The sequence below is a fragment of the Ciona intestinalis genome, chromosome 10 (assembly GCF_000224145.3).
Source record: "Ciona intestinalis chromosome 10, KH, whole genome shotgun sequence".
Classification (NCBI taxonomy): Eukaryota; Metazoa; Chordata; class Ascidiacea; order Phlebobranchia; family Cionidae; genus Ciona; species Ciona intestinalis.
In genome coordinates, this window is record NC_020175.2 from 4,666,186 (window position 1) to 4,674,179 (window position 7,994).

Consider the following 7,994-nt stretch of genomic DNA (forward strand, 5'->3'; position numbering starts at 1 on the left):
GTCATTTTTTTCCTTTGGTCGTTAATTATTATAACTTATTTTTTTAAAAAGATTTATATAACGAAATAACCTATAGGGCTCACAGGCTAAGATTTTATCCGAAGTGCGCGTGTATGTTCCGAAATTCAAATTAGATTTTTAAGTATTCAAGTTTAACACGGTTAGATACTGTAAATTTATATAGCAAGAATACAACACAGGTTTACCGGGGATGGTGATGGATCACCAGATGCGGTAGAAGTTCAGAGGAGGTTTCGAGCAAATTGCAGTCCCCGCAGAGTCGTACAGTTTTTAGAGTTGGTAAGGGTAGTTCTTCGATGGTCTTCTGATATTGGCGGCGTAACGGTTCAACCAAGTCTTTGTGGGAGCAGTAGATATATCCGACCGCGACGATATTCCCCAACAGGGGTAGGGTCGTCCGGTAGTGTGAGATTGTAGAGGATTCCGGTGTTGTAGAGTTGGTGGAGCTTTAGTTATTGTAGAGTGGCAGTTGTAGGTAGTCGGTGGGATGTAGAGAGACTTCTGGCGATGCAGCAATCAGGGTTCAGCAGCAATACGTCGTTTCAATTTGGTAAGACAATCTGAGAGTAGCCCAAATTCTTACCTTATTCAAATAGAATACATTAAAATGTCTGACTTGGGTTCTTTAATTCAAAAAGTAGTCTTCGTATAATGAAAACACTATGAGCTCAATTCGGTGCAAATGTGGCCGCTGTGTTATTCTGACAAATGTGATAATGGTTGTAATAATGGTAAAGCCCGACAGCTCTTACGTTGTGTGGTGTTGCGATCAAACAAGTATTTTAGGTCCAGAACTCTTTTATTTATATATAGTTGAGCCAAAGCTCAGACTCTTACCTTATTCAAATAGAATACCTTAAAATGTTTGAGTTGGGTGCTTCAATTCAAAAAGTAGTCTTCGTATAAAGAAAACACAATGAACCCAATTCAATGCAAATGTAGCCTATGTGTTAATCTGACAAATGTGATAACGGTATGTAATAATGGTGAAGTCCGACAACTCTTACGTTGTGCGTTGTAGCGCGATAAATGATCAAACAAGTATTTTAGGTCCAGAACTCTTTTATTTGTACATAGTTAAGCCAAAGCTCAGATTCTTACCTTATTCAAATAGAATGCCTTAAAATGTCTAACTTGTGTCCTTTAATTCAAAAAGTGGTCTTCGTATAATGAAACCACTATGAACCCAATTCGGTGCAAATGTGGCTGATGTGTTAATCTGACAAATGTGATAATGGTTGTAATAATGGTAAAGTCCGACAGCTCTTACGTTGTGTGGTGTAGCGATCAAACAAGTATTTTAGGTCCCGAATTATTTTATTTGTATATAGTTGAGCCAAAGCTCTTTTTTTTTCTAGAAAAACAAAGTGTTTTCAATTTGAAGTCATGGTCTCATCATTGCGGTATGCGAAAATGAAAAGTGTACAAACAATAATTAGCAATAATTGATAATGACATTTGGTGGGCACAACACTTATTAATATACATATTGACATTTTGTAAATAAACACTTGTGAGAAAGTCGACCAGGTGACTTGGTGAATGAATGTTTTAACTGGAAGGTAAAATGTGGATGTAAGGAAATAAATGAATTAAAAAGGTATATACTTGTTAAAGACTAACATGGGGGCACACGAGGGATAGGTGTGTGTTAAGATAAAGCGGTATGGAATATTTGATTTGTGGTTACAATTTTAACAGGAAGTTACATAAAAACTTAGCTTCACATTTGGAATGGTGAACTACAGTATCATATAGGTATGTCTAGTAGTTAGAAAACTATTTTAATTGTAGCATCATTTTTACATCTCTTTTGGACGAATGTTTGGTTTTGGCTATAAAGACGTTCAGTTTTCGTTTAGTTGCCCATAACATTTTCCGGATGAACTCTTCGTTGTTCCGAATATTATATATTTTTTCTATCCAGTTTTTGTTTCGCTTGTATTATTTCTATTTTGGTAACCGTTATTAGTTTTCGTAATCCTATCATTTTACCTTCTACGTCTGGTTTATTGAACATAATTAGGTTTTAGTTTAATTTGACGGCGTAGGTAAAGGTCTGGCTCGCCAGCAGACATACTTTGTTAAAAATTTCCATCGAGATGGGGCATTTAGTTAAAAGATGGGTAATGTTATCAAAGTTGGATCTACAAATTTGCAGTTTGTGATTTCTACTTCCTCCCTTAAAATAATAAGATGCGAATTTTTTTTTACAGTCGCCAAAAAAAACAGCTTTATTTGCAATCAGGTAATTGTAGTTTTGTTCTATTCGAGAAAAAGGTTTTAGAACTTTGGAATTGCAAGTTATATCCGACCATTTTATCTCTTTGCTGTCCACTTTGATTGTGTTTGTGTGAGATTCAAGGCTTTTTAGTGTGTCATATATTGGTTTTAGTTTTGCATTTTGCCATTTAAAGTTTGCTATATTTAGTTTAAAAATTGTTTGTCTGATTATATTGTATAGGGTGTTTGGATGTGTTGAATTAGGGGCCGCATTAGTGTAGAGAGAAGTGTTTACTAGTTTTATTGCTGTGCCTAATTGATATCTTGTCCATTCGTGCCATATTTCGGTAGTTTTATCTATTTTTGTTATTGTATATAGTCTGCTTGTCTGTGCACTAGTTATCTTTACTCTAATATCAGGTATTGCTTTACCGCCTTTATTTTTAGGGAGTTGGAGCGTTATTCTTTTAATTTTTTCTATTTTAGATTCCCAAACAAAACGGTAAACTAGTTTTGTTATTTGCTTCTCGTAGTTTGTAGAAAGTGGTATATGTTTACCAATGTGAATGAGCTGCGGAATTACTAGTGCGTTTATTAGTAGTGTTTTCCCGTTCAGTGTTAGTTTTCTATTTAAAATTGTATGTATAATTTGCCTGATCGTGTTGACAGCCTTCTTCCAGTTTTGTTCTGTCATGTTATTGGTTAGACTAAAGTAAATTCCAAGAATTTTTATATGCTGTTTTATATGTCCCACCCAGTCTAATTGAGTAAGTGCGTCGGTTGCATGCGGGTCGTTGCTAATGATTTGAGTTTTTTCAGCATTAATTTTATGGCCCGATATTTTCTCATATTCGTTTAGTTCCCGTTTAATATCTTTAACACACCGTATGTCACTCGTCATAATTGTGAGGTCGTCCGCATATTGTATACATTTTGTTTCTATATGTCTAAATGTGTAGCCGAATATTTTATTATTTTGATTTATTTTTCTTGTTAGAATTTCTATTCCAATGATGAAAAGTGACATACTTAGAGGGCATCCTTGTCGTATGCCGCGTTGGATTTCTATTTCGTCCGTATGGGCACCATTTACTTCTATAATACTTATTAAGTTTTTGTATATGATTTTGATCCAATTTGAGATATAAGTGGGAAAGCGGAAAGTGTCTATTATGGAAAAGAGGAAAGTGTGGTCTACTCTGTCGAAAGCTTTTTGAAAGTCTATAGCCAAGATTGTTAAGGTTTTTATTAAAACGTTTTGCGGATTCTATGGTACTTTGTATGTTATATAATGCTTGGTGTATGTCTCTACCGTCAACCCCGCATTTTTGATTGTTGCTTATAATTTTTTAATATCGGTTTTATTCTGTTGTTTATTATTTTGCTTAGGATTTTGTAGTCGTTATTCAATAAGGAAATCGGTCGCCAGTTTTTTATCTCTCTTTTGTCTCCCTTTTTATGTATGAGTTTAGTTATTGCTGTTCGCATGGTTTTAGGCATGGTTTGTTTTAAGTATATATTATGGTATAGTTCCGCTAGATCTTTCGAGATATTGTTTTTCCGTTTTTTGTAAAAGAATTCCGTAATTCCGTCGCAACCTGGTGAGGAGTTTTTGTTTAGCGATTCAATTGCTGTTTCTATTTCTTCTATTGAGATTGGTCTATTTATTTCTGTATGCTCGGTTGGTTCCCAATCGATTGGTTCTATTATCTCCAAATAATTTGTTTGGCCATTGGATTTTTGTGTTTTGCCCCATAGCTCTCTATAAAATGTGTGTATATTCTGCATAATATCTTTTTTATCTACCATTATATTACCCGCGTGGTCTTTTAAGCTTATTATCCTACTTCTACTTTGGTTATTTTTCTCGAATTGAAAGAAGTCTTTTGTTGGTTGTTCTTCGTTGTCAAAATTTGTCATTTTTGCCCGAATAATTGCGCCTCTATTTAGTGAAGTTTCATAATTGTTGATCTTACTTTGCAGTTGGCTATATTCCGTAGAAGGGGGGTGCTTTTTATTTTGTGATTTTATTGTGTTTAGTCGTTGTACGGCCGCATTGTATCGTAACTTTTCCAGTTTGTTTATGCGTTTAGAAAATTCCGCACATTCGTTTGTTATCATAATTTTCCCTTTTTCCCACCAATCCAAGGCATTTAGGATTTTGCCTTTTTGGAGTTTCCAATTGTTCCAAAGTATTTCTATATTATCTGATAAGTCTTTGTATTCAAGCATTCGATCATTTATTTTGTAAAAGGACTTTCCCCAATTTTTTGTGGCTTCTATTGCTATGGTTACAATCGGGCAGTTGTTGTGGTCTGAAAAGTAGTTTATTTTATGCGCGATGTCTATAATGAAGGGTATCATGTTATCGCTTGTATATATTCTGTCTATGCGGCGAGATGCGTCGGGTGCGATTCTCGTATACACTATTTGATCTTTGTGTATTTTTCTATGAAGGTCGAGTAAGTTAAATTTTCTTTCTATGTTTCGCCAGTTGTTTATTTCATGTTTACTATATAGCAGATTGCTTTTCGTGTCTATTTTTTCTGTTACGAAGTTAAAATCACCAAGGATTATATTCTTTGTATATAAGTTGCATTCCAAAGATTGAACCATGCTCTCCAATTGTTTTATTCTTTTTTGAGGTTTCTTTCCCGATTGCAAATATATATTGAAAAGAACGATTTCATTATTTTCTCTTTTAAGTTTGATATTTTGAATTCTGTTTGGGAGAATTATGTTGTGGACGGTTTCATATTGGTCCAGTATATGGTTTTTGATTAGTATGATGGTCCCCTTATAAAAGTTGTTGTCGATTTTGTCCACTATTGTATTATTGTATATTTTTGCATCGCATAATCTCTCTAAATCATTTAAAATTCGGAGGGATATAATTCTGGTTTCTTGTAGACATAGTATGCTAATTTGGTTAGTATTCATATAATTGCATATTGCGTGAGATTTATTGTCTATGCCATTTATATTGAGCGTTCCAATTTTTACGTTATTTTCGACCGCGCCTGCCATTAGGTATAAAAAGGAGCATACAATTTATTCATGATCGATAAAAAAGGATAGTATATTTGATGGAAGAAGGTTAGGTGACATGTTCCTGCTCGAGTTTGGGTCTTTTTGACGGTGTGGTTTCTCTAGGAATCTGAAAGAGGGATTGTAGGTTTCTTCGAATTTCCGGTGGCTCGATTGTTTCATTGGTTTGTGATTGGTTAAAGGTCTGGTTTCTATTGAGTTCGTATATATTGGATTGGTAGCCGAGTGGTAGTTCCATGTCTTCATAAAAGTTTTGGTCGCCCATGAAGATTGTATTGCCATCGGTAGGAGGGGTAGTTGTAGTTGATGGTGTACTTTTACCAGATGTAGCGATTGAAGCATTTGAATGGTTTTTGTCATAAGGTTCTTCAGTGTCTGTTTGTCCAGAAGGAAGTTGTTGGGAGTTGTTACTGATTGGTTGGATTGGTTTGGGTCTTGGTGTACGTTGCTTTTTTGGAGTAGAAGTAGTGGTCGTTTTTGGTGCTTTCAGAAGTTGGGGAAATTTGTTCAGGTTCTCCAATTGTGTTGGGGTTCCTTCATTCATGTTGTTTTCATTTGTTTGAGTTTCCAATATTGCAAATCTATTTTGGGTAGGGGTTGAGGGTATGGGTGTTGGCATTATTTGGGTGTTGGTTTTTCTTATTATTGTCCATGGCTGTGGGGTCTTCTGCAGAATGTCGGTTGGTCTGGATCGGCAATTTCGAAGAATATGTCCTTCGCATTTGCAAAATGTGCAGTATCCTTTTTTTGGGCATCTTGTTTGCACATGCCCACGTTCTTTGCAGAACCGACAAAGGGGTAGATGAGATTCCCCAGGCCTCGTCACTGTAGCGTATTTTCCACATATTTTAATTACTTTGGGGATATTGTTTATGTTCAGTTTTTCAAAATATACATTGATTTTTTTTATGTTTCTTGAAATTTCGGTGGAAGCCAAATTCCATTTCCACTATTTTGCCCCATCTGTTTCTTTCCAGTAACGTTTTTATCTTAGAAAATTCTATATATGCCGGGACCGGGTGCAGTGTAACAATTTCTTTTGGTGGGGATGGCAAAAACGCAGATATATACATTTCGTTCCCATTTTCCGAAGCGAATTTTACTCTTTCATTGTTGATATGGTTAATGATTGATTGGATATTATGGGCAAATTTTGGTTTTATAGTAATCAAAAAGGTCATATCCTTAAAAGAGTCAGTAATTACTCCGTCAACTTGATTTTTGAGTAGTTCAAGGGGCTTTCCTGTACCAAAGAGTTCCATAAACACGGAAACGCTTATATGTTCAATATTGCCCTTCAGTTGGAGTATGAGTGATCGCTTTATTTCTGATTCTATTTCTAAAACCGTGCAGGTTGCCATGGCTAAAGTTGAATTGATGTACAAGGAGAGTTTGCGACGGCAGAAAAAATTATAGTTCGAAAAAAAAGAAAAAAGGGCAAAAAAAAAGAAAAAAAAGAAAAAATCGGGTACACGATTGTCTAACGGCAGGCGCCGCGGCGCGCGTTCCAAACACACCAAAGCGCACTAAAAAGAAAACTATTTACAAGTACAGCTACAAAAAGCAATAGGAAAACAAAAACAAGTCACCTGGTCGATGGGCAGAGGAAAGGTAATTCAGTTCTTGTTGTAGTAAGTAATCCAATTTTCAGCACGGAAAGGGTAATCCAAATATGAGGTTTCGGTGGTTAATCCAAGAGGTTTTGCAGCTTATAATCCAAAATTTGTGGGAGGGGCGAGTTCAAAGGTTGTTTCCAAGGAAGTCTTTTGTGAAGCCGGGAAAATGTAAATTCCGTCGTCTACACCGAGGAGGAGCCGAGACGTCGCCGAAGTGTCTTCGAAGAGTGGTCGAGAGTTGGAGGTCGTCGAGGAATCTTCGAGTGGTCGTCCAATGGAGGGCAGTAGACTTTCTCTTCTGGGGAACAGCAGCTCTTTGTCTTCGCAGCTATTATTCAAATAGAATACCTTCAAATGTCTGACTTGGGTGCTTTGATTCAAAAAGTTTTCTTCGTATAAAGAAAACACCTAGAACCCAATTCGGTGCAAATGTAGCCGATGTGTTAATCTGACATATGTGATAACGGTATGTAATAATGGTAAAGTCCGATAGCTCTTACGTTGTGCGGTGTAGCGCGATAATTGATCAAACAAGTATTTTAGGTTCAGAACTCTTTTGTTCATATATAGTTGAGCCAAAGCTCAGATTCTTACCTTATTCAAATAGAATACCGTAAAATGTCTGACTTGGGTGCTTTAATTCAAAAAGTTTTCTTCGTATAAAGAAAACACCTAGAACCCAATTCGGTGCAAATGTAGCCGATGTGTTAATCTGACATATGTGATAACGGTATGTAATAATGGTAAAGTCCGACATCTCTTACGTTGTGCGGTGTAGCGCGACATATGGTCAAACAAGTATTTTAGGTCCAGTACTCTTTTGTTTATATATAGTTGAGCCAAAGCTCAGATTCTTACCTTATTCAAATAGAATACCTTGAAATGTCTGACTTGGGTGGTTTAATTCAAAAAGTAATCTTCGTATAAAGAAAACACCTTGAACCCAATTCGGTGCAAATGTAGCCGATGTGTTAGTCTGGCAAATGTGATAACGGTATGTAATAATGGTAAAGTCGGACAGCTTTTACGTTGTGCGGTGTAGCGCGACAAATGGTCAAAACAAGTATTTTAGGTCCAGACTCTTTT

The 7,994-nt window shown here is 36.0% G+C and overlaps 2 long non-coding RNA genes across 2 annotated transcripts in view; one reads left to right on the forward strand and one right to left on the reverse strand.

Moving 5' to 3' along the window:
- Nucleotides 1-1,090, forward strand: part of LOC113474611 — a 3,835-nt gene extending 2,745 nt beyond the window's left edge. The window contains exon 2 of the long non-coding RNA XR_003396304.1: nt 808-1,090. This is a non-coding gene — a long non-coding RNA (uncharacterized LOC113474611). The remainder of the gene's footprint in view (nt 1-807) is intronic.
- Nucleotides 1,091-7,371: 6,281 nt separating this feature from the next.
- On the reverse strand, nt 7,372-7,974 carry LOC113474613. Its single transcript, XR_003396306.1, has 2 exons — nt 7,785-7,974; nt 7,372-7,620 (listed from the first exon to the last, which is right to left on the reverse strand). It is a non-coding gene; the product is annotated as an uncharacterized LOC113474613 (long non-coding RNA).
- Between the last annotated feature and the right edge of the window lie 20 nt (nt 7,975-7,994).